General features: G+C 40.5%; 1 long non-coding RNA gene across 1 annotated transcript; it reads right to left on the reverse strand.

The window, feature by feature from the left end:
- Positions 1 to 1,031: 1,031 nt before the first annotated feature.
- LOC116042158 lies at positions 1,032 to 1,991 on the reverse strand. The gene is made up of 3 exons (XR_004103124.2): positions 1,755 to 1,991; positions 1,443 to 1,659; positions 1,032 to 1,313 (listed from the first exon to the last, which is right to left on the reverse strand). It is a non-coding gene; the product is annotated as an uncharacterized LOC116042158 (long non-coding RNA).
- Between the last annotated feature and the right edge of the window lie 24,325 nt (positions 1,992 to 26,316).

Genomic DNA, 26,316 nt, shown 5'->3' on the forward strand with positions numbered 1-26,316 from the left:
AGTTTTCGAGATCGTTTTCGAATGCATAAAGTAAATGTTGTGGATCTCATTTCACTTTTGGAACCAAGGCTTTCATCTGTTACCCAAAGAGGACGACCTGTAGCAGTTTGTCTGCAGGTGCTCATAACTTTACGATTTTTGGCATGTGGCACCTTTCACAGAGAAACTGGGGACTTATGTGGTGTCAGTGAACCTACAGTATGTAAAGTCATTCACAGAGTATGCATGGCTATTTGTGAATTGAGAAGACATTACATAAACTTCCCTGATGCTGCGACCCAGGCAAACTACAAGGTACAATTCTATGAATATGGGAACTTCCCAGGAGTCAGGCTGATAGATGGAAGCCATATTCCCATAAAAAGTCCCTCTTCTCCAGATGCTGAGGAATACAGGAACCGCAAGAACTGGTTTTCTATAAATGTCCAAGGTGTATGCACTCCCCAGTTACAGTTTTCAAACATTGTTGCACGTTGGAAAGGTGCAACTCATGATTCCCGGATCTTCCTTAACTCATCTCTGTGTTCTCAGTTTGAAAGAGGAGATCACAAGGGAATATTGCTTGGTGACAGTAGGTATGCTCAGAAGAATTTTCTGTTTACACCATACTTGCACCCAACAACTACTGAGCAAAGGCGCTACAACCAGGCTCATATGCGCACTAGGGGACTAGTAGAGCGCATGTTTGGGGTTTGGAAGAGTCGCTTTCAGTGCCTTCGGAAAACACTTAGATTCCAACCAAGAAGATGCTGCACCGTTATCATTGCAACAGCCATTCTTCACAACTACCTGAAACAGCATGGATGCCCAGATCCCCCGATACAGGAGGATGACAATCTAGATATACCACCATTTACAACAGACCACACAGAAGGACTTGCCTACAGAGATGCTTTTGCATTGTGTCACTTTTGACATTGCCTTGTCACACTTCTGCTGGGATCTGATACATTTTCACATGTAATGACTGTGTGAATGTATTTTAAAAGTATTTGTCTGGTATATTAAAGAAACACCCAAAACATCAAAAATGATTTAATAAACAATTTTTATTCCATATTCATTGTTGTGATATTTGAGACAGTTGCATCTCTCTCTCCTTCATCTTCATTTCCAGTTCTACTTGGAGGATCTTCATTTTTGTGTTGTTGTGTTGTGTGTCACTTGTGTTCATGAAATTCAATGGCCAGCTTTTCGTGGATTGTGACTTTTGTTTTGATGACCGGTACTGGCAGACACTGCCACCCTAGTTTCTGAGGATGTGGAGGGTAAATTACCTTGCAGCGCTTCAGTTATGTCCCTTTGACTTTCTCCTTGAAAGAAAGAACAGTTCATATATAATCAAATAAATGTACATTAAATGAGAAATGTTCCACATCAAATGAAAGAGAATGAAACAAAGAAAGGAAAGTTTGAAAGGAGTACGAAATGCCAAAATATACCCATTGTAGTATGTGTGTGTGATCCCTCATCTGAACTGTCTAGATGGTCATCATCTGGTATGTTCTCCAAAGGTTGCTGGTTCTCCATTATTCCTGTCAGTAAGTCATCCAACTGATCAGTATCTTTATTTGCAGGTCCTCCACCAGTCTTAAACCTCTCTCTTCGGGCTTCTGCAGCAGTTTTTTTTAGGTTGATTTTTATATTCTTCCACAAAACCTGTACCGAATATAATACTGTAGTGTCAATCCATTGATATCACAGAACAGTAATAAAATACAGCTATCAAGGTAATACAAATTGACAATCATTACCTGAAGCTGTTGTATTGTTCTTGTGGATGTTTGTTCATTTGCATTAAATTCATTGCAGATGGATTTCCATGCATTCCTTTTCTTTGATTCCACAGCAGATGTGTGCTGTTTGTCTTCAATGACCGGGTGTCTTGATACTATTGTCTTTAAAAGACTTTTCTCATGCTCACTAAAGTTTTTTGATCGCAGTCTCTTTTCTGCTGCCATTGCTTTCCTTGAATTTCCTTCTCCAGTTCCTTATGTTTTAGGTGTTTCATGGTCCATTCCATGTTTTATAGGCAACCTCAGTCCAGCTAATTCAGACTGGCACAGGTGGTTTTAAATTAATCTTGTTTACTTTAGTACAAAACTTCATAGTCCAGGTGTTCTTAATCTCTAATTAGCCTGTGTTTCAGAAAGCCATTTATTGAGCAGTGATTAACTATTCTAGATTAAGGCCTAGTCTTGGCCTAATTTAAACATTGTCTGGGAAACCGCCCGTTTGTCTGTCTTAATCAGTTGCATGTTTTCATACAAAAGGAGCTTTACACACAACCTTGTCACAGCAAAAAAGTTAATGTCAAGCCCTGAATGTATGTTATGAAATGCATACAAAACAAATTTTAAGTGAAATATTACCAAGACATGCGTATAAATATAAATATATCCAAGAGAAATGATCATGTCATGCAACTACTGAATTAGAGTACCTTTTTGGTCCAATTCAGTTGACGATAGGCAAGACTTTATAATTCTGATTCAACTATGTAAATTCTTAGTCTGCAACACCCGTAAATCAGCCTAGCAACCAGCGGCGGCAACTAACTACTAGGGATGAGCGAGTACAGCATTATCTGTATCTGTTAACCATATGAATTATCTGTATCTGTATCTGTACTCGGACTGGGCAGGGCCTAACCCGGAAGTGGGTCAGGTTGTCTTGAAAGGGGCAGGGCTTTAACCGGTATGTTATTTTAAGCATGCAATTGATATGGGTTGATCAGAAATTGTTATATTTATTGCTGATTAGAAAACTATTTACATGACAGCATCAGCATTGAGCTTCAGATCAATGGTTTTGATCACAATCACAAACAAACTATATACAGAACAAGTTTTGCAACAATGATTACAACACATGTGGTTGCAATTATGAAGTGAAATGTAATGAACAAGAGTTTTCATACTCAACATAACTTTCTTTTTTTAACTTTTAATTTTTTTATGATCAGTTTTTTTTTTTTTTTTATTTCCACACCAGGTATGTGTGTGTGTGTGTGTGAGTAAGAGAGAGACAGAGAGAGAGAGACAGAGAGAGAGAGGGGGGCGGGGGGGACTGTGTTCTACGGATCAAATAGTCCGACGCTGTTTTTCGGATCTGTTTAGAGAGAGCTGACGGTTTAAAAAAGAAAAAAAATCTCCGACAGGCAGAGACGCAACGCGAGTCGCATTCTGCCAAGCACCACGTCTGAACAAACCCCACGTTTACCAGAACTCTACTGGTTAATAAGTAAGTACTACAAACCGAAGTAAAAAACAAACCTGAAGCTGAAGAAAACCTAAACGTTAACGGAAAAGACCCGCGAACCTGAGTGACTGAGGGAGAGACAGAGAGAGAGAGAGAGCTGTTCTGTGTGTGAGTGAGCAGAGCGGGACACAGCAACACAATAAATCTGTATTTGTGTAGGGGAGGGGCGCTGTGACGACTAGCCTATCACAGAACGCAGACACAGTCAACTACCCAATGAGGATTTTTATTCAATCCGAGCACAGATATTGACTCGTATTACTCGTATAATACTCGTACTCGGCAAAAGTGCTTTATCCGTACCGGATACTCGTTTCAGCCGAGTATCCGGCTCAACTCTACTAACTACCCCCCTTTCTCCTCTGTCAGCTGGGAGATGTGTTCAAGTTCGCTTCAGTCTAATAAATAAACAAAATACAATCACAAACTGTCAAGAAAGGAAATATTTACACATATTATACTTATTAAACAGAAAAATACAATCTACAACCGTACACCTTCCAAATTCAGGTTTCTCTCCTTCACCTATATAAGACTAGATTAATCACCTTAACTCATCCAAAACACACTTTATTCAAACTCAAATTAAACTCATCAAAAATCAGTATGTTCACTGTTCCAGCAATCACCAACTCTGGTTTGGTTGAAATAAATCCTTAATTCACAGATTAAAAATATGCCGGCTCCACAACCTATTTCATCGTTGTCAGTCAGTCTCACTGCCTGCCGAGCAGCGGCTTGTTGTTGTGAGGCAGACCATAAAATTAGCAAAATAAAATGGCAAAAATCGGCCAACAAATCGTTCAACCATACTAATGTTTCTTCTTGTCTAAATTTTTCAAAAAAATGTAACTGTCCAATGCTTCTTTCTGAAGTGTCCTGAGATAACTTCTGTTATGATTTGACACTATAAATTAAATTAAATTGAATTAAGTGGCCGTGTCTTTATCTAAAGTAGGTTAGAAAAACGATAGACGCCACAGCAACTGTCACTTTCTGCCACCAGTAAGGCTCTGCCCACTAAACACATCATTGTTGTTTACAGCTCAAAAGGTCTATAAGTATATATAATTCAGGGTTTTTTTTGTCTGACATGCCCTAGTTGGAGGATTTTTCTGCATCCAGAACCTCAAGCAAATTTGATAATGAGTCTACGCTGAAAGTCATAATCAGGTACCATCCCATGCAGCCTGATAACATATGCCACAGTTTATTCTTGCTGAGCTGTCCTCGTCAAGGGACTTCAACCCAGAAAAAGACTGTGTCAGGTTATCTAATATTTAGTCAAATTGCTTCAGGGACTCTAACCTATATGGCTTTATTTACCAAAGATACAGTAACTCTGCACCTGAGCTCTTACTAAACAAAACATCCCCGTAACTCTGATGCATGTTTTATTCTATATCCAATATATCCAATATTATCTATAAAAAAGAGGTTAAGTTGAGGGCTTCTAAGGGACTCTGCAAACACCCACAACAATTCTCCTTTCCTGCCTGAACCTCTGCTGACTTGTTTGACACTAACACTTGATGAAAGCTGATTATTAAGTCCTTTTAATAGGTTTCATCGCAAGGTTCAAAATATATGACTCCCCTCTGCCTGCTTGAACAAATGCCCCAGAAGCACCACATAATTTCAGCAAATGACTCTTTGGCAAATGAGCTCTTTGATCCAGTTACTGTTGGGCGATGAGAATTAAAGCAATGACATGTCAGGCTGCGCGGGATTTCATGTTCAGCTGTGGTTTCGAGTTCATGCAGAACTCACTTGTTGAATAATCTGATGCATCGTGTAATGAAACGGTGACTAACCTTATTACCTTACTAATTTAACAACAGTATTTATCAAAGAACTACTCACAGAGCCACATGGGATTCACATTTTTCTCACAACCAAAGTCTGAGGAATGGTGCTCTGTGCTCTTGATAAGATACAAGTGATTGTTCTATCAACCATTTCTGTATTAACTGATTCCATGTAATGATTTGGTTGCAATTATCACTTTGTTCTGGAAGATATTTTGTAGCTCTTCATTGTGCACGTTAGGAAGGGATCTTTTAATGACCAGCATGGAGAGGAGGTATCACTATAGCGACCAATAACTGTTTTATATTTTAACTGTTTTTATTGAGTTTTACATATATAACAACAACAATACCAGAAATAGGACAGATTTACAGACAATTTAAATTAAAACAAAATTGAAATTGACAACTACAGTCCAAACTGAAAATAGCAGTGGTCTAAAAAATAGAGGGGAGGTTGAAGGGAGGATGGGGGGGTATAAGGACCTCAATCAGTTACACTGGTACATGGTAGGCTGTTAAAAGTCATCCATGAAGGGTTGCCATGTCATATAGTATTTAGCCATAGAGCCCTGAAATGTACTGTAATATGTATGTAATATGTAATGTAAAAAAATTACTCAACTCTGCTTTATTGTTTAAAATTAGCAGCTATTTGCCTGGATTGCATTTAAACTACACTTGCTTTGCTTAGAGCCCACATCAACGGGGCATAAGCATTAGCATTTGTTTAATTTAGCATTTAATTTAGTGGCTAACTTAGCGGCTAATTGCCTGGATCGCATTTAAACAAGGGCCTACACTTGCTTTGCTTAGAGCCCGCATCAACAGGGCATAAGCATAGCATTTGTTTAATTTAGCGGCTATTTGCCTGGGTTGCATTTAAACTACACCAGTTTACTCAAGCACTTATAGCTATTTTCTCTTGCAGCGACTGCCTCGCTGATTTCACAATAGTTGTAACGCTGCTAGCTACTTTAGCTTAGCCATTGGCAATGGCTCATTCCTTTCCCTCTCCTACTCTCTCTTGCTCTGTGTGTCAAATGTTTAGCTATTCCTCTGCCTTCTTTAGTGATAATGATAAAGATATATGTAATAAATGTAGTTTATTCGCTGCTCTGGAGGCGAGGCTTAGTGAGTTAGAGGCACGACTCTCCACCATGGAATCAAAATCGTATGCTTCCGCAGCTAGCCAGCGCCCCGTAGCTGGGGCGGGCCAACATGCTGTAGCTTCTGTTAGCAGTCCCCCGGCAGACCCCGAGCAGCCTGGCAAGTGGGTGACTGTCCGAGGGAAGCGTAGCGGTAGTTCTAAACCAGTGAGTGTACATGGCTGTGGTCGCTCTAAACCGGAGCATCCTCGCCTTTCTAACAGGTTCTCCCTACTCAGTGATACACCCGATGAGAAGCCAATTTTGGTTATTGGGAGCTCTATACTGCGATATGTGAGGTTAGCGGCTCCAGCGGCTACTGTCGTATGCGTTCCTGGGGCCAGAGCAGGCAATGTAGAATCCCATCTAAAGCTGCTGGCTAAAAATAACCGTAAATACAGTAAGATCATACTTCACGTAGGTGGTAATGATACCCTATTACGTAAATCGGAGATCACTAAAATTAATGTTAAGTCACTTTGTGCATATGCAAAGACAATGTCGGACTCAGTAGTTTTCTCTGGACCCCTGCCAAACCTGATCAGTAATGAAATGTACAGTCGCATGTCATCCTTCAACCGCTGGTTGTCAGAATGGTGCCCAGCTAATGATGTGGGCTATGTGAATAACTGGAGGGAGTTCTGGGGAAAGCCTGGTCTGACTGAGAGAGACGGCATTTATAAATATAAATATATATATATATATATGTGGTGACGGTGTCTGACCCCCGGACCCAGACTGGGAGCTGGTTCCACAGGAGAGGAGCCTGATAGCTAAAGGCTCTGGCTCCCATTCTACTTTTAGAGACTCTAGGAATCACAAGTAACTCTGCATTCTGGGAGCGCAGTGCTCTAGTGGGGCAATAAGGTACTATGAGCTCTTCAAGATATGATGGTGCTTGACCATTTAGAGCTTTGTAGGTCAGGAAAAGGATTTTAAATTCAATCCTGGATTTTACAGGAAGCCAATGCAGAGAAGCTAATACAGGAGAAATATGATCTCTTTTCTTAGTTCTTGTCAGAACACGCGCTGCAGCATTCTGGATTAGCTGGAGAGTCTTAAGGGTTTTATTTGAGCAACCTGATAGTAAGGGATTACAATAGTCCAGCCTGGAAGTAACGAATGCATGGACTAGTTTTTCAGCATCATTTTGAGATAGGATGTTGCTAATTTTGGCAATGTTACGAAGGTGAAAAAAGGCTGTTCTTGAGGTTTGTTTTAAGTGGCCGTTAAAGGATAGATCCTTAAAATAAACTCCTAAGTTTCTGACAGTAGTGCTGGAGACCAGGGCAATACCATCCAGAGTAGCTATATCTTTGGATAATGAGGTTCGGAGGTGTTTAGGGCCCAACACAATCACTTCAGTTTTGTCTGAGTTTAACATCAGAAAATTGTAGGTAATGTACTGCGGTACATAACCTGTTAATAAAGACATATTGATCATATCTAGTAATGAAGTGTTAACCACGGGTAACGCTTCTTTAAGTAGCCTCGTTGGGATGGGGTCTAAGAGACCGGTAGTTGGCTTCGCTGAAGAGACCTTTAACATTAATTGTTGAAGGTCTATAGGATAAAAGCAGTCTAAGTATATGTCAGGTCTTGTCGTTCTTTCTAGCAGTCCTGCATTTAAAGGTGAACCATTAGAAGTTGAGGGCAAAAGGTGATGAATTTTATCTCTAATTGAAGCTCGTGAAGTCGTTACTACTCAGAGCTATAGGAATAGATGGCTCAGTAGAGCTGTGACTATCTGTCAGCCTGGCTACAGTGCTGAAAAGAAACCTTGAAGCCTAAGAAACCTTGAAACCTAAGAAACCCTAGGAACATCCTGTCTCAAAACGATGCAGAAAAACTAGTCCATCCATTCCAGGCTGGACTACTGTAATTCCTTACTATCAGGTTGCTCAAATAAGTCCCTTAAGACTCTCCAGCTAATCCAGAATGCTGCAGCACGTGTTCTGACAAGAACTAAGAAAAGAGATCATATTTCTCCTGTATTAGCTTCTCTCCATTGGCTTCCTGTAAAATCCAGGATTGAATTTAAAATCCTTCTCCTGACCTACAAAGCTCTAAATGGTCTAGCACCATCATATCTAGAAGAGCTCATAGTACCTTATTGTCCCACTAGAGCACTACGCTCCCAGAATTCAGAGCTACTTGTGGTTCCTAAAGTCTCTAAAAGTAGGATGGGAGCCAGAGCCTTCAGCTACCAGGCTCCTCTCCTGTGGAACCAGCTCCCAGTCTGGGTTCGGGGGGCAGACACTGTCACCACATTTAAGAATAAACTGAAAATCCTCCTCTTTGATAAAGCTTATAGTTAGGGAGTGAGGAGATCCAGAAATGCTTGTTACTAACCTAGCTCTGGGGAGTTTACTCCCCGGAGTCCTTATGTTTTTTTTTTTCAGCATATTTCCTTGGATTACGATGGCACCCTGATCTTGGTTGCAGCTGTCGCCGTGGTCCTGCTTCACTACACCCTGCTACACTCTGCAGTGCCCTGCTGCGTCCTGCTGAACCCTGCTGCGTCCTGCTACGTCCAGCTATGCTCTGCCCTGCTATGACATAAACTACTACGACTACCATTTTTAGTCACTGTTACATTATCTTTATTGTGACTATTATTGCCACTGTGACTGTGCACCGTCAGACACCGCCTATTAAGAGCTTGCGTCTGCCGAGGTTTCTTCCTAAAAGGGAGTTTTTCCTCGCCACTGTCGCACTATGCTTGCTCTTGGGGGAATTACTGGAATTACTAGAATTGTTGGGACTTTATAAATTATAGTGTGGTCTAGACCTACTCTATCTGTAAAGTGTCTCGAGATAACTCTTGTTAGGATTTGATACTATAAATAAAATTGAATTGAACTGACTACGATATCTTAACTTTAACTTTTAGGGCATTTTAGGCCGTTATTGACAGGACAGCTGAAGAAATTAAAGGGGGGAAAGAGGGGGAATGACATGCAGCATGCAGCTGCAGGTCGGAGTCGAACCCGGGCCCGCTGCGTCGAGGAGTAAACCCTCTATATGGGGCCACACGCTCTACCAACTGAGCTATCCAGGCGCTCTTAACTCCTCTAATTTTAAATGCGCTATTACTTCTCTGATCCAACGGGCACATGAGGGCAGAGCCCGATCCTTCCATTTAAAAAGAATGAGCTGACGGGCCAGGAAGGAAGCAACTGCAAGGGAGTTAGATTGGGAAATTGAAAGGGATATTCCCTCCGGAGCCACTCCAAACACCGCAGTTATAAGATTAGATGGAATACTACAGGAATATATGCGTGAAAGAGTGTCAAATATAGATGACCAAAATGGGGCAATCGACTGACAGGAGAAAAACGTATGAAAACCAAAAACTCTTTCCACATACACATGAGCCCTTCATATTTAAATAGTGAATGGGTCCTCTTCCACGGAGTCTGTCATGTTGCACCGCAATGTTTCCACAGTAGCCCAGAACGGACAAACCAAACACTGGCTCGATAGCGCCTTTTACGGTTTTACATTGAACTGAAGGTAACTGTAGTTTCTATACACCAGTGTTTCTCAAATGGGGGTACGCATACCCCTAGGGGTACTGCAGGGGATATGTGAGATCTAAAAAGTATCAGTCATGCATGATTCCCAATATAATTATATGCTAGTTTGATAAACCATATTTTATATTCAATATTCCTATAAACAAAAGCAAAAATTATTATTAATTATGTCACGATTACGTTTGTTCACTGTGAGCGGGAAGCCAGTTTCGATACTGAATTACAGACAGTAATCAATAGAACTGATTCATGGTTGAAATGTAGCAGCAATACAGCTGAAAACGCAGAGAATGATGAGTTTCTCAGTGAAGCGTAAGCCCATGTTTTATTTGTTTTATTTATTTTTATAAGACTTTATTTTTGACAAGACAGCTGAAGACATGAAAGGGGAGAGAGAAGGGGAATGACATGCAGCAAAGGGCCGCAGGTCAGAGTCGAACCCTGGCCCACTGCGTCGAGGAGTAAACCTCTATATATGGGCCCAAGCCCATGTTTTTAAGTGCAAGTTATCATAAAGATGTAGTTCAATACAACTACAATGCTGTCTTAGTGTTTTTGCATGATGACAAAAAATTGGGTTGCCATGAATTTATCAATGGATTATGAAACATTTGAGATGTCACATTTAATTGTTAGTTAGGTTGTTGTTTGTTAGTGATGGCCAAATGAAGCTTTATGAAGCTTGGCTTAAAGAAAAAGGCTCAAGGATTAGCAATTTAGTGTGCTTTCAACCCTTTGGCCATCACTGTTGTTAATTAAATCAGACACTGATGGCAGATATTTGATTGACTTGCCTGCTCTTTATGTATCATTTTGTACTTTTATTTATGTGTTGTGTTTTTAATATGTATTATGTTCTCATGTATGTTTTTTATGTCATCGTAAAGCACTTTGTGATTTGTCTGTAAAAAGCGCTTCATAAATAGGTTTGACTTACTTACATAAATTTACCTTTTTACCATTTTATTATGCTAATGAAGGGACATTTGTTAAAATAAACCTGAACTTGCATTAAATAGTGTGTAGTTTCAAATTAGTTTGAGAGGTGGTTATAAACTTTATTTTGTTAAGTGTGCCTTCTGCGCAGTCTATGTATTATTTGTCAGGCACTTCAGAGCAAACAAGGAAGCCGGGTAGATGAGCTTTCTCTGCTCACATTTAGGAAAAAGTACCTGTAGGGCCTGCCTGCAATGGTCAAGAAAGTGCAGGAGAAAAAGTCCTACATTTTCCAGTCGTCAAGCATATTGCATGTTTGAATCCCACAAACAAGAGCAGGGATCCAGAGTGGTGCATCGGAAAGATGAAGGGTGTAGGCCAAAGGTTCCTGCAGGACAAGCAGTTGGCAGGAGGAGTTTAAGCTGGCAGAAACAAGTGTTGTTTAGGGACAGTATATATAGATAGATAGATAGATAGATACAGTAGATCGATAGATAGATAGATAGATAGATAGAGTAGATCGATAGATAGCTAGATAGAGAGATAGATAGATAGATAGATATATGTGGATAGGTTGTGTGCATTTTATTCTTGTGCATTCTTGTTTAAATCTACTTTAGGAAATATATAATCCCTCATTGCGAGAGGGTCTGGTGAGTCCACACAGCATTCCAGGATGGGAGAAAAACATGCTCTGGTTTATTGGCATTTCTTTAAACCAATCACAATCGTCTTGGGTGGCGCTAAGTGTTGCACGGAGCAACGGCGCCTCTGTGAAATAGCCTCGGGAAGGAACTTGTTTTGGTGGAACGAAGAGGAACGTCGTGGATGTAGACTAGGAAATCTACAATACACTGTGCTTATGCCTTTTTTAAGGTGTACACATGCTGTAAACTATGTATCAGTGAATGATGAAGCAGATGATTGTGGAATGAAATGTAATTACATATGAATAATTACTTATTTCAATATTGTAGGTGATGTGATCCTCCAACAATTCGAGAGTTTCTGTCTGTTGAGAGGTCGAGATGAAGGCTTCTTCTCCTTCCAGCCATTTGAGCAGTGGTTCGATGTTTTCCTGCATGGAGCTCTCAGCACCTATCCTGAGCTGCTGAGATTCTGACAGAGCCTTCTACTTCTATCCCATGAGAAGGCCGGTTGAAAGGGGGGTTCTCGGTCCATGGAGATACAAAGGTTGTTTTGCGACTTTGTCTGTGTGGGGCGTTCTAAGGTGCAAAGAGAGAGAGAGAGCCACACAGAGCCTCAAAAGGAAAGCAGTTGAAGATCAGCTTGAAAAGAAAAGGACAATCCGAAATAAAGGGTGCGACATCCTTCAGAAAGGGGCTGATCAACTTGCTGAGCAGGCTGAGGGAAAAGCTGGATCTATAATGGCTCAACTGATAAAGTAACAAACACTTTCAGAAGGGGGCACAAAGAAAAAAGCATTTGGCTAGAGCAAACTGAAAAAGAGTTGGACAGCAAAGCAAATGAATTGAGGCACATGCCATGATGGGCTTTGTTTTATTTATTGGTCAAATACTGGTTAATAATAATGGTTTGTCTTTCTAACAAAACTTGCATTGGGTTAGTCACTCAATTCATTCTTCTTGTGCTTTGTTCCAACCCTGTCTCTGAATTGAGTTGTATAGATGAGGATTTATCGCAAACTAAGTTTAGTTGTGCCATATTACAGTCAATAAGTAATCAATCAAGTAAATGTAAGTTTAAGTGTGTAGCTGATGTAACCGGTTAGAATGAAGTTTTAAAATGTATGGGAAGGGTCTTAAAAGGTATTCAATTTTCACTTTTTTGGGCATTTTAGGCCTTTACTACACAGGACAGCTGAATATTTGAAAGGGGAGAGAGAGGGGAAATGACATGCAGCAATGTGTCGCAGGTCAGAATTGAACCTGTGGCCGCTGCTGCAAGGACTGAGCCTTCATACATGGGGCGCACGCTTAACCAGGTGAGCTATCCCTGCCCCCCAAAGGTATTACATTTAACTTCAGAATTCCTTTATATACCCTGGAGAACTAATGGGCTTGGGGCCACAGACTGACAGACAGAGTAGGAGAGTAATTTTTTGGACTTTTCATAAAATATGTTCACATAAGAAATAAAAACTTGTTGCAGTCTTGAGTACCTGCACTCCTCCTAGTGGCTTTATAATAAATTTACTTTTTGTATTTTGTTTTTTTAGTAGTGATGGCCAATTGAAGCCTAATGAAGCTTTGTGAACCATTTTATGTATTTTCTGAGCCCACTAGATGGCAGTCTTGGTTTAAAGAATTCAGGGTGCTTTTAACCCTTTATTGAACAGAGAAAATAAAGAAAATGGTTCACAAAGCTTCACGAGGCTTCATTTGGCCATCACTATTTTTACTTATGTTCTTCCATCACCAAAATACAACTTACTTAGCTCTCCTAGACTCCAATCTCAAATACTGTTAATGTTTGTTTTTTAGGAAGTCATGCGTATGTGTCAAAATGTCCCAAATATGTATATTCAACGTTTGATTATCTTTTACATAATATTTTAAAGGTTGACTGTGAACATTGTACTGCAGACAGTTTTGGTTTTATTTGTGCTTCTCCTCATGTTTGTGATCTCAGCACTCATTGGAACAGGGTTTCATCAATCACTGTTTTCTAAGTATTAAATAAAGGTTAAATGAAAAAAGATTGATGTGACCTTCTACAGCAAATTCCGAGCCATGACTTTGGCAGTGCAGACTTTAAATCAAGACTCTACCATCTACCCTGTAGATAACTCTGTGGCTGAGAAAGAAATACCTTAACTTATCTTTCTCAGACTTACATTGATTGCAGTTCAAGATGGCTGACCCTTCCGTTTTACCCACTGCTGACCTTTTCATGAAACCCCCAATTAAAGTCCTTCATTTAGACATGGTGGTTCAGCTAAAGTCTCTATAGACGTTTAACATGCCACTACTTAAGTCAAGAAGTCCAGACTCTTTAATCTCCAACAGTATTTAGTTTTGCAATCGTTCAAAGTAAGATTAATTTTTTTTCATGAGGATGTACTGTATAGGTGTTGGCTCTGAAAACTTGAGTGCTATTTATGGGTCTTAAAATATATGATAATGAGTAAATACATGCATGTCCATTTACACAACGGAAACAAACTAGCAGGATGTATAGGTTCTCAGGATGTCTAGCTCTAGCTTTTCCAAATCTTAAGTCATGCAAATGTAAATACCTGCAAATAGACGTAGGTTAGCTTTCTAGTCGTGTCTGAAGCCAAGGCTATATGTGTACACTTTTCTTATACATTTCTAAATATAGTCAAAGACAAACTGAATCTGACCTGGAGTCTGTGATTGAAAATCCTGATTCCACAGAAGCGACCGGTCTTGGAGGAGAAAAAGGCCAATCTGACCTAAACAATCTCACGTTTTCACACTAAAATTGCCTATGACCCATTGTATTTTATTGATCATATAATTGTGGATTTTTAAATAAAAATATACTCCAAACTTTAATTTCGGTTCGGACAGTTTATCGTAATTACTATTACCATTATACGATATTACGATATTGAGTCATATAGTTGTGATGGCACTGTTGGCATTCCCCCTGGAAATACGTCTGAAAAAGTGGGGTCGTCTTATATTTGGGGTCTAGACTTTTTATGTTAATACGCCCACAACAACAGATGTCGCCAACATCACGAAACGAGTAAAATGCGTGTTGCCCTCCTAACCGTACAGATTCACGCTCGATGGTGTTTTTTTCCCCCAACTGCTCCTTCCAGGCAGCGCTGCGACCGCTTCCTTCAAGGCACCTAACCCTAACCTTAACCTTAACCCTAACCCTAACCACTGCCTAATCCTAGTGCCTTCCAGGCAGCGCTGCGCTATTGGGGGCAAAAAACACAGATAAACCAGATTCACCTGGCCGTGCGACGCTTGTGTCGCATTGCGCTCCATTTTATATGGGTGACGTCAAGCGACCTTAACGCGCCTGCAAAGCATCCCGGGAAGGTGGTGCTACAGTGGAAAAAATGCTGTATGTCCAAAAAGCTGGCCGATGCCCATCTTCATGCAAATGAATCCATTGAACGCGACGCGACTATCCAGTAGAATTAGACAAAAACCTTTCAAACTGACCTTTGTTGATCTGAAATGAAGAAAGATTCAGCAACTGTATGGCCTATTTTTTTGCTTAAAATGTTTTCAGAAACACGTTTCGGTGAACTATTTCCGTAAAATACTAGATCGTATTCCAAACGAGCCGCCATACTGTCGTTTTGAAATTTGGGAGTAGCCAGACCCACGTGACACGTTCGTCCAATCAGCTGCCGGTCAAGGGCGCGGAGCATCAACCATGGATGTATGACGTCGCGACACCAGTCATGTTGCCAAAGTGGATCTGTACGGTAACTGAAGCGAGTCACGGTCCCTCACAGCTAGCTAGTGCCAGGGCCTGAAACATGGACAGACACAGCAATCGTCTCGAAACAAAGTCTCAGCTGGACTCAAGCCAGCTGATGGTCGCGCTGTGACTCAGCTGTTCAAGTTGCAGAGGCTGGTTTTAGAACGTAAGGGACGTCACCTGTTTCAACAGCCAATAGAGAAGTCAGCTGGTAAAGTCAGCTATAAACTATAGAAATGTTACAAACAGCTGTCGAAATGGCAGAGTTTTAGACGTCAACGTCCCCCAGAAAGCACGGTAATGTTATATGGTCAAGCCAGATAGAGAGAGACTGAAGAGAGAGAGTGCCCAGCGGCATTTGAACAAAGCCGTGACTCAGAGAAATAACCCTTGTGTTGTCCTTCGGGTCGTCCAGTTTATTTGACGTTTTGTATTGACCTGGCGTTGAGCTTCAAGGTCCCCCCCCCGGTGACCCTTGCGTACTACGTGATGTAATTTCACATGAACCGGGGGAGGGGGGGGTACTTTGTAGCTGGCTTTGAAGCCCTGTTTACTAAGATGAATAGGCTAAACTGTGCACCAATTCGTACAGATTTGTTAAAATATATCATAATAATTTGTAACATTCAATGATCATTTAAAAAGTATACCCCCAGGGGCTTTAAGATTTAAAGGAGAACTCCGGGCAATTTTTACGTTAATCTTGATCGCTATAAGTATGTGAATACTGTCGATAGCAAAGCCGAATCGGTGCTAGCAATATGGAGCTGCTGCAGCTAATGCCGAGAGCACCCACTTAGCTAAAACAGCAGTTTTGGGGGCATATCGTAAAGAGTGCCTTTGTGCCTCTTTAACAGACACAAAATGCAATTAAAATGTCTGTGCAACATGAACTGGGCCCTTACATGACAACAAGATGCGTTTTCAACTCAGACATTGTTTAAATTAACCTACCCTGTTAGCCGCTAGCTGCCATCTGGGATGAGTGAGTGTGTTCAATCAGGCTTCGGTAATAATCATCAAGCAGCAGTTCTGTGTGTATTTGTAGCACATATATCCATTTTGTGTGCGATCCATCTGGCGTTGGTGAATAGTAGTCTCTGCAGTGGCGAACTGTGTGTTAGTTGCCTTAGCCAGGCTAGCAGGGCCGACCGGCATCCTTCTACTGCCTCCCCGCCTGCCGCGGCCGACAACAATCCACGGGCGCTCGCTGGTGTGGTGGATGTCCTCCAGAGAACAGTTCATGCTTTCGCAGCGAAATTTTTGCGGCGAAAAAAGTTTATTTCCCCCTCAAAAATAGGTAATTGAGCACTGTAGTGGTTATGATCATATCAGTGACTATGTAACTACATGGAAACAGGCCAAATGATGCCTGTTTCTTGTACAGTAACAGTTACAGGAGGCTGGCTGTAGTCTTGCACTGAAGTCCCGCGGGAATTCAGTTGTAGCAGGAAAAGGTAAACAGCAGTGTGCAGATCGGAGCGTGGTGTGAGAAGAGTGAAGAGCGGAGGTGTTCACAAGGGAGGAAGCTTGGAGTAACCTATGGAGCTAGAGCTAGCCTTCAGTAACACTATTACTGTACAAGAAACAGGCATCATTTGGCCCGTTTCCATGTAGTTACATAGTCACTGATATGATCATAACCACTACAGTGCTCAATTACCTATTTTTGAGGGGGAAATAAACTTTTTTCGGCGCAAAAATTTCGCCGCGAAAGCATGAACTGTCCTCTGGAGGACATCCACCAGACCAGCGGGCGCCCGTGGATTGTTGTCGGCCGTGGCAGGCGGGGAGGAAGTAGAAGGATGCCGGTCGGGCCTGCTAGCCTGGCTAAGGCAACTAACATACAGAACTGCTGCGTGATGATTATTACCGAAGCCTGGCTGAACATTTACTCATCCCAGACGGCAGCTAGCAGCTAACAGGGTAAGTGAATTTAAACAATGTCTGAGTTGAAAACGCATCTTGTTGTCATGTAAGGGCTCTGTTCATGTTGCACAGACATTTTAATTGCATTTTGTGTCTGTTAAAGAGGCACAAAGGCACTCTTTATGATATGCCCCCAAAACTGCCGTTTTAACTAAGTGGGAGTTCTCGGCATTAGCTGCAGCAGCTCCATATTGCTAGCACCAATTCGGCTCGTTTTTTTTTGCTATCGACAGTACTCATATACTTATAGCAATCAAGATTAACGTAAAAATTGCCCAGAGTTCTCCTTTAACATACACAGTGCCTTTCCACTAAATATAAATTACTGATGAAAAAAATATCCCATTCAAGATGTTGAGGCTGACATCAGCAATCATATTTCAACATTTGTCTCGATGAGCCACAAATAAGTACATAAAGTACACTACTCCAGTCTTTAGAGGAAAGATGAATGAACTGAGAGAGAGCGAGAGTCATCCTCAGCCAAAATGAGAGTCACCCTGAGGTAAAGAGAGGGAAAGACAAATAGAGAGAGAGAAGTAAGAAGACAGTGAGATGAAAGAGTGTGAAGCAGGCATGTGCAGAGATTGACAAAGACAGAGAGAGAGAGAGAGAGAGAGAGAGACACACACACATGCATACACTAAAAGAGATTGGGAGCTTTTGAAGGCTAGATAGATTGCTTTGAGGTCAGGACTGAAGAGATGATGGCTTTTAGCTGTGAGGGAGGCAGCCCAAGAGGTCTGCCCCAGAATCAGTCTGAACTCAACTGTCAGCCGGTGAGGGATTACAGCCAGCCAGGTCAAGGAGAGCACACACACACTCTCAGAAACAAAGTGTCACTTACTGAAGCTACATACTACTACTAATAAGAATCTAAATAATAACATGGTGGAGTAATACGTTAATAAAAGTACTAACTCTGAGCTGCATCGACTAATGCACTCCAGGAAACTCAACAATTGCAGTGTTCTCCTATCTACTTGATAGATAGGTGAGTCATAAATCAGTAACAATTGATTTACAACTCTGCTACCTGAAGGCTGATGAGGACCACAAGTAGAGGACACATCACACTTATGGCATTGATTTTTAAAAATGTACTACATGGTCCTACACCAGTATTTAATGTCCCCTCAGGTCTTCTGGGGCTGGCCTTTAATTTTGTCTGACGTGCGGGACAAAAAACCTCTAGTCAGGCAGCTTTTAGCTCTTGTGCTCCGGGCCATTGGACCAACCTGCCAGAAGATCTGAGGGGAACTGAAATTATGGGCTATTATGGACTTGAACTATACATTTTATTTTGTTGTGTAGAACTGTATTTTTTCGACATCATTTTTCTTTCTTTTTTTTTTTTACATACTAAAGTCTACTAATATAATGCCATCCACAGATTAAATGCAATAGCGCTTTGATTGCCCACTGTCTTAACTTGTTGCTTGTAGGTTAGCGACGATTGATAACTATATCTTAACTTTTCACATAATTACGAGATAAGGTGTTTTTCCTTTTGTAAATGCAATGCACCTCCGTAGTTTGCTTATATTGCCAGGTCAATCAAATCTTATCAAACCACATCCACATAATCCCGAGGGAGCAAATTAGCTTTTTGAGTTTTTTGATTGTCTATTTAATTTAAACATAATATACCCAAGGATGTCCCCCCAAAAAACGTAATAATAACTTTAAATTGAATTGTTTTTTATTTTGTAATCATGAATATTTAATGATTTCAAGAAAACTTGACAACCTTAAATTTGAGTTTTCAGGGGCCAATATCAGTCCATCAAAATAAAGAAATAAATGTCTGACTTTTGGAAATACAATATATAAAACCATGGTGCCAGCTGTCTGACAGAGACAGAAAACAAAGAGAACAGTACACAACAGCATGACTGAGAACAAGACAAACTGAATGTCTTTAATGTATTATGCCTATTTAGCTAATACCCCAAGTTTGTTTTATTTTTCAGCTTTTGATGGAATTAATAATTTATTTTAAAAGTTATATTTTAACTGATGGTATCAAACATATTCAGTATTTCTAATACTAGTGGTATAATAGGGTTGAAAAGCAAGTTGTTCTCATGTGTGATGAAAATGTATGCACACCAATACATATGATATCCTACGAAACTAGTCGACCGCCAGCTGGTCACGTGATGCCGGCTACAGAGCTCCGTCGTATCAGTGGTAGTTGGTGGTTCAGTTAACCAGATAAAAGGTGACTTTCAGCCGGATAAAGGGCACCACAAGCTGCTGGTCGTTTCGGTGGACAGTTAAGCTTAGGCCCCAAAGTGACTAGTTAAGTTTAGGAAAAAGATTTTCTGGGTGAAAGTCTTTTTTTCCCCCCCAGGAAGCGCACTCCGCTTCCTGGCTTTAAATTCCTTATTGTATCACCACCCCCCATCCACCCCAACATCCTTCCTATGCGGCCAACCACGTCCTTATACAGCAGCAGTCATTGTGGTGCATACAGCTAAAAATATGTGGAATGGTTACCAATAACAATGCTTAACTTTTCGTAGCTATATGTACGTATGGTTCATGAGAACAGCCTGAGTTTTTTCTCACCTTCAGTGTTGCTTTTTCAGCTGTACTGTAGGTATCTCAGCGTAGAACAATCCTTTCTATTAACCTCACCACAGCCTGTCCTTGTTACACTTCATTTAGACAAACTCCAAGCAGCCTCTGAAGTAAATATCTTTCCATTTATGGCGTTATATATGTGTCACATTCCTGAGCGAGTAATTGTATGTTTTGAGCACAGAGAACTATATTTTGCAAGCGCATTACATTGCATTTTGAACAGAAATGTACACTCGCAAAAAACAATTCAGTTTGAGTAATCAAAAACCTATTTCGTGCACAATAAATGTATTTGCATGTCTTTCTCTGCTCGCAGGTAGACGCTGCTGCGCTCCGGTCATGTCTCCCTCGCTCTCAACCTCTTCTCTCTACGCGCTCAACTCTAGACACGCTCGCTCAGATTTTCACAACGTTACAAGTGTGCCACAAAACCAACCAATCGCAGAATCAAAAGGTCAATTCTGATTGGCTGTTCGTCTCCAATTAGATCGCAAGTAGCAGGAAACAAAAATCTAGGAGGAACCGTCTTTTTCAGTTTACACCTGTTGGTACAGCAAATACTGACTACAGTGGAGCTGTTCGACTAATGTTACTGGATTAAAACACATTTCGGTCAGTATTTTGTATTATTGACTTATATCACAGAAATGTCTTAATATTTGTGTGTACTATAATGCCGTTGTTTTCTTTGACTTATATCTCCTTGTGTGTTTAACGTTAGTTTGACTCATCCTTCACAAGCAATCTAGCTAGCTCACACACTGCAGCCATAGACTGTATATAAGAGACTGCAGCCGACATGTCATCTGAACAGGCCTCGCAGCACTGTAACTAGCTAAGTTAGCTAGGTCTCGCAATGCGAGACTGAACAGCAGTAGACCTGTCACACTATAGCCACATGTAGCTAAGTAGTTTTTAATACTTTGGTTACATTACCGTATTTTATTAACCTGAATTATGTTGCTATATTAGCTTGCGAAGGAGCTATCCGTTGTTAACGCTAATTTATCTCAAAAAGCAGAAACGTTAGCTAACTACTGCCAAGATATGATTTCACTAGAGACCAGAGAGGTGTTGTAAGACTCGTCAAGTGTTGTCATGTGTTTACGCTGTCTTACAATGAAACCATATCTTGGCAGTAACATTAGTTAGCTACTGCTTTTTGACATAAATTAGCTAGCTAACGTTAGCGTTAGCATCGGATAGCTACTTTGCAAGCCAATAAAATATATAGCCTTGGCAAACAGAATTAAGGTTAATAAAACACGATAACTATGTAACCAGTATTACAAACTTCTTACAAGTGGCTGGATTGTGACATTTTAGGTGTGTTCGGATGAATACGTTGGATGCATAGCTGGACTTTATCCATGCTGGGCTAATGTTAGATTGCTTGTGAAGGATGACGTAATTCAAACAACGGTATTGTGATTAACACAACTATTAAGGCATGTCTGTAATATACTGGTCGGTCAATAATATAAAATACTGTAGATCAGTGCTTTCCAACCCTTCTGGTCTGAGGTTCCCCCACAGCCCTGTCATATAAACTCACATACCCCGCCCAATCAATTCCCAATGTATTCACACTATTTATCATATTAAAGTGAATATTCTTACATTTTCATGCAATTGAACTGTAAACATTTAGGTTGGTTTGGTCAGAAATTCTACTAGCTAGCTAGGCCTTTTACTTGAAGTGTGGTTAATGTTTCAAAATTCATCCATTACTTTTAGCTAATCATTTCAACTGTTAGTTAAGTCAGTAGGCCACTTTTAGCTGTTTATTTCTACCATTGATTACTTCGCTATATGTTTAAACATGTGTTGAGCTGTTTTAGCTGATATATTGTTTTAAATCAATCATAATTCAATTATTTTAATTAGTTAAGCTGCTCCACAATCTTTCCAAGTACCCACTGGCTACAGCAGAGATACCCTTGCTGGGGCATCACGGCAGGTGTTGCGTCAAAGACTGTTTCCCTGTAGATGTCTTTCCTGCTACTTGCGATCTAATTGGAGACGAACAGCCAATCAGAATTGACCTTTTGATTCTGCGATTGGTTGGTTTTGTGGCACACTTGTAACGCTGTGAAAATCTGAGCGAGCGTGTCTAGAGTTGAGCGCGTAGAGAGAAGAGGTTGAGAGCGAGGGAGACATGACCGGAGCGCAGCAGCGTCTACCTGTGAGCAGAGAAAGACATGCAAATACATTTACTGTGCACGAAATAGGTTTTTGTTTACTCAAACTGAATAATTTTTTGCGAGTGTACATTTCTGTTCAAAATGCAATGTAATGCGCTTGCAAAATATAGTTCTCTGTGCTCAAAACATACAATTACTCGCTCAGGAATGTGACACATATATAACGCCATATCCATTTACCCATTTGAACCTTAACAGTCACCCGCAACCTCAAACAGTAGTTCTGCTTTTTAAAACCAGTTGAACCTATTAAAACCTTTGAACGGAAGCTTCCCAGGGTTCTGCACAACAGCAAAACAACGCTGTGCTTAAACACAAAGTGATCAGAGAGTGCCCCAAGTCTAAACTCTGTATTTCCCCTCTTGTGTCTCACTGAGCTGTCTCCTTTGATTGATGAAGTCACTTTGACCCTCTGTTGGTTTCTCAAAGCCCAACTTCCCCTCTAGCTGTGGGCAACTTCCCTTCTGCCTTTCTCTGTTTCTAAGCTACTTTCTTTGAGTCCCCCTCTCTCTTCCTTTGGCTGTGGGGTAACATTTTTCTGTGTGTCACTTCAATTTTCCCTCTCGCATTGGCTGGGGACGACGCCTCTTCCTCACTCCCTCTAATCTCCGCTCTCATTTTTGTCAAAGGTGACATCTCTCTCTCTGTATGCCCTTCTCTCCCTCTCTCGTGTGACAGTGCTGGATGTCTTTTTGTTAATTTAACATCTCTAAGACAATCCTGTCGCATGCTTCGTCAACACAGAGTCATGACTGATGGGAACCCTCAGGATGAAAGAGCACAGAGGGCAATTGTCACCCGGCCAATGAAGATCGCAGAGAAAAAAAAAAAAGTGTATTTATACTTATATTACATCTATTAAACAAGATTCCATTGTCATTATCCTAAAAATACAGATACTAACTTCAAACACACACACACACACACACACACACACACACACACATATAGGGTCAAGGCAAAAGTGGAATGTTGGACTACCAAGTGTCTGAATATGACCACTTTCCTGCATTGGTTTCCTTTAACCATAATTATGATCTCTAACTTACTTTATCCATGTACTTTTAATTGCCGAAATTTATCCTGATCCTAACCATAGAAAAACATTTTTTGGAAGGCACTGGCATATGTTGTCCTGTCGATAAGTGCGTCAGATCAGAAATGGCAAATGTAGGTTGATTTTGAAAGGCGTACAACAAATAAGCTTTTTTTTGTTGTTTAAGTATACAGGCTTAAAATACTTAATTTTTCACAATTTTCACATTATGAGGTTGTGTTGAGTTTATTCTGCACAATGTTTAGCTAAAATAAATAGCATACAGGAATGCAAAGCATACTTTATAAACCTCTGTGGAATAGCATCAGACTACTAAATCTTGGATAAGTCATGGGCAACAATATTTAATAATAATAATAATAATAATAAGGTCTCGGCTGATAAACAATGAACCTATCTTTCAAGTAGTGAGGTCCAAATAAAGCTATATGAACCACTAGGTGTATTTGTTGACCCAACTAGATGGCGCTCTTGGTTTACAGAAAAAGGCTCAAGGAATGGCAATTCAGTGTGCTTTCAACCCTTTGTTGAATAGAAAGTGCCATCTAGTAGGCTCAGAAAATAAAGAAAATGCTTCACAAAGCTTCACGAGGCTTCATTTGGCCATCCCTTCATCAAACTCATAGTTCATGCCCAATGCCAACATTTAGTGTCAATGTTGTAGTTGCTATATATGTTGCAAGGTGGCTAGTAAGGATTTGGCGGTTGGGCTTTCAAGCATTTAACCCTCACCCTGCTTTTACATGCCTTACCCTAACTTTATCCTAAACTCAACCAGGTTTGTATTTTGAAGCCTGTGTTAGCCTGACTATCAGCCTGAATTGCCATTTTGTTTTCCCATAAAAAAAATTAAAAAAGATAGTGGCAGTTAATGGATTGTAACCAATCAGTAATGACCTGTCCCTTGAAATTAATTTTTAGGCAACACAGAAGCAGTTTGCTTTAGTGGTTGCGAGGACCAGTTAACGTTCATCAGGTAACGGCGATCAAATGAGAGAAAGATGCCAATATAAGAGTTATTTATCTGACTCTCCCTACAACAACCTGTGTAATTCTGGTGGCCATTATTCTGTTGCTATTTTTCTGGCTCTGGCACAGAAAAATGACATTCTCTCCTCGATCTTACCTACAAAGCTCTCAATGGCTTGGTTCTTTGTCCAACCATGGAAACAGGTCAGTGGCCACAACACCAGTTCCATTTGAATCGCAAAAAATAATCTAAAATGTGGGCTCTAATTCAGAGGCCTGGAACCAAGCTAAGGCTGTGCAGGGTCCGAGCAATGTGCATGGTGTTGCAGAAATTATAATGCAATGATTGGCTGGCTAGATAAACACGTTTTTTAATAATTTATTGTTGCAGATTTGGTGGCATCCAACAGGCATGCATGTTCTATGCATGCTGGTTGGATGCCACACACACACACACACACACACAGAAATATGCATCAGTTCAAGGAAGCTTAGAAGTTAAGCTTCAATGGGAACAGACCACATGACCTTTTTAAAGATTATACCCTCTTCCAAGAGAGCTACCGGCGCACCCTAAAACCACATAACCTTTGTCCTTTAGCCAAAGCTTTGTCACTCATAGCAAACAAGAGCGCACAAGAGCTCTTTTGTCAGCCAGCATAGCTCCAAGCTTAGTGATGATACCACCTTCATGTGCCTTTGCTTAAGGCCATTAACAGACCATAGTAGTGTTTTGGAGTGTTAAACCCATTTACAACAAATTATGCATATATTACTGTCACCTATTTTTCAAAGCATAGCACAGGTTTTAGATTGATGAATGGGATTTTTGTACCCTGAAGACAGCCATTGGGTTTCAGTTTGTTAAAAAGGTCACAAACACTAAAACTTTCTCCACATAGTCAGATCACAGTGCAAATTGTCAAAGTTGTATCATAGCAGCAACAAAAAAATGTAAAGGTACCTTTCAACATGTTGGGAAATACATAGTGATGGCCAAATATAGCCTCATTAATCTTCATGAACAATTTTGTTTATTTTATGAGCCCACAAGATGGTGCTCATGGTTTAAAGAAAAAGGCTCAAGGAATGGCAATTCAGGTTGCTTCCAACCCTTTGTTGAACAGAGAGCACCATCTAGTGGGCTAAGAAAATAAGAAAATGGTTCACAAAGCTTTATTAGGCTTCCTTTGTCCATCACTAGAAATAAGCTTATTTGCTGTCTTGTTACGAGTCAGATTAGAAGATCTGTTTTCTGTAAATAAGTAGCTGGAGCCTATGGAGCAGCTCATTAGCTTAGCTTAGCAGAAACATTGAAAATGGGGGAAAGGAGCTGGCCTGGAGTTTTGTCCAAAAGTAGCAAAATGTGCCTACCAGCTGCTCTGAAGCTCAGTAATTACCATCTTCATTCTTGTTCATTTAAATGTGTAGTTTCTACCGCTAGGGGTCACTCAATCAAAACACTAACAAAAGACGAACTTTTCATGATGTGAAGTAGCATGGGATCATAGGAGGTCCAACATCCAACACTTCACAGCCCATGGAGCAACTAACTTTGACATTTTCATAGTATTGTCCTTGTTTGTCTTTTTGGATCCATTTTTTCAGTGTCATAGGTGTCATAGTGAATTGTCATGTTTGGAGCATATGGTCTCACCGTCTGACATCACACTCAACAGAGAGGAGGTTTTTAATAATACCTTTATAATAATAACCTAGTAAATATCACTAAATCTTGTTTTCTTCTCCCCGTGCTCTGGTCATTAACCCACACTGTATATGGTTTATTAGGAGTCATAGCTGTGGGAATCATACTCTTTTAGCCCACATTTAACTAAAGATGGCCTCTCTCTGTGTGATCTATTTATCTTTGCCACCCAATAAGGACTGTGCCCTTTCGTTCTAAACTTGGCAGATTAACAAGGGCATTTAAAATGTATTGCATTAGTACAAAATTGGCTATTCCCATTAAGCTCTCTCAGCTTGTGTTTTTGTTCAGAAAATTGAAACTTAATTGTCATGTATAAGAGTATCCAGTCTCTGCTGTCATTTCAGATTTTTCTCCAATGGCTCCATCAACACAGTGGGGTAAGCTTTTAATAACCCCAATGAAGTGCATTATTCATATAGGATAGAATGACAATACACATTAAAAGCTGAGCGGAGCTTTAGATTGAGAATGTTAATGAATATATCATTCTGAAAGTTATTGTGATAGAGATGACTGGAGAGACTGCTTTCTTATTTCGTTTCCATTTCATCACTGATGGAGCTAACTGACTAAAGCCTGCTAACATGTCTAAAGATCACCAATGAACACACTGTATTTAAGCCTGGTCGCACAGAATTCCGTGAAATGATCACGAATTTTTAACAGCGCATTATGTGGTGGTGGCACGGAATGTGTGAAAAATCCGTGTGGCCACCACGGAAAACAATGCCAATGTAAAGTCAATGAGAAGATGACGTAGCATTAAGAGC

Source organism: Sander lucioperca, chromosome 1, assembly GCF_008315115.2.
Source record: "Sander lucioperca isolate FBNREF2018 chromosome 1, SLUC_FBN_1.2, whole genome shotgun sequence".
Taxonomy (NCBI): domain Eukaryota; kingdom Metazoa; phylum Chordata; class Actinopteri; order Perciformes; family Percidae; genus Sander; species Sander lucioperca.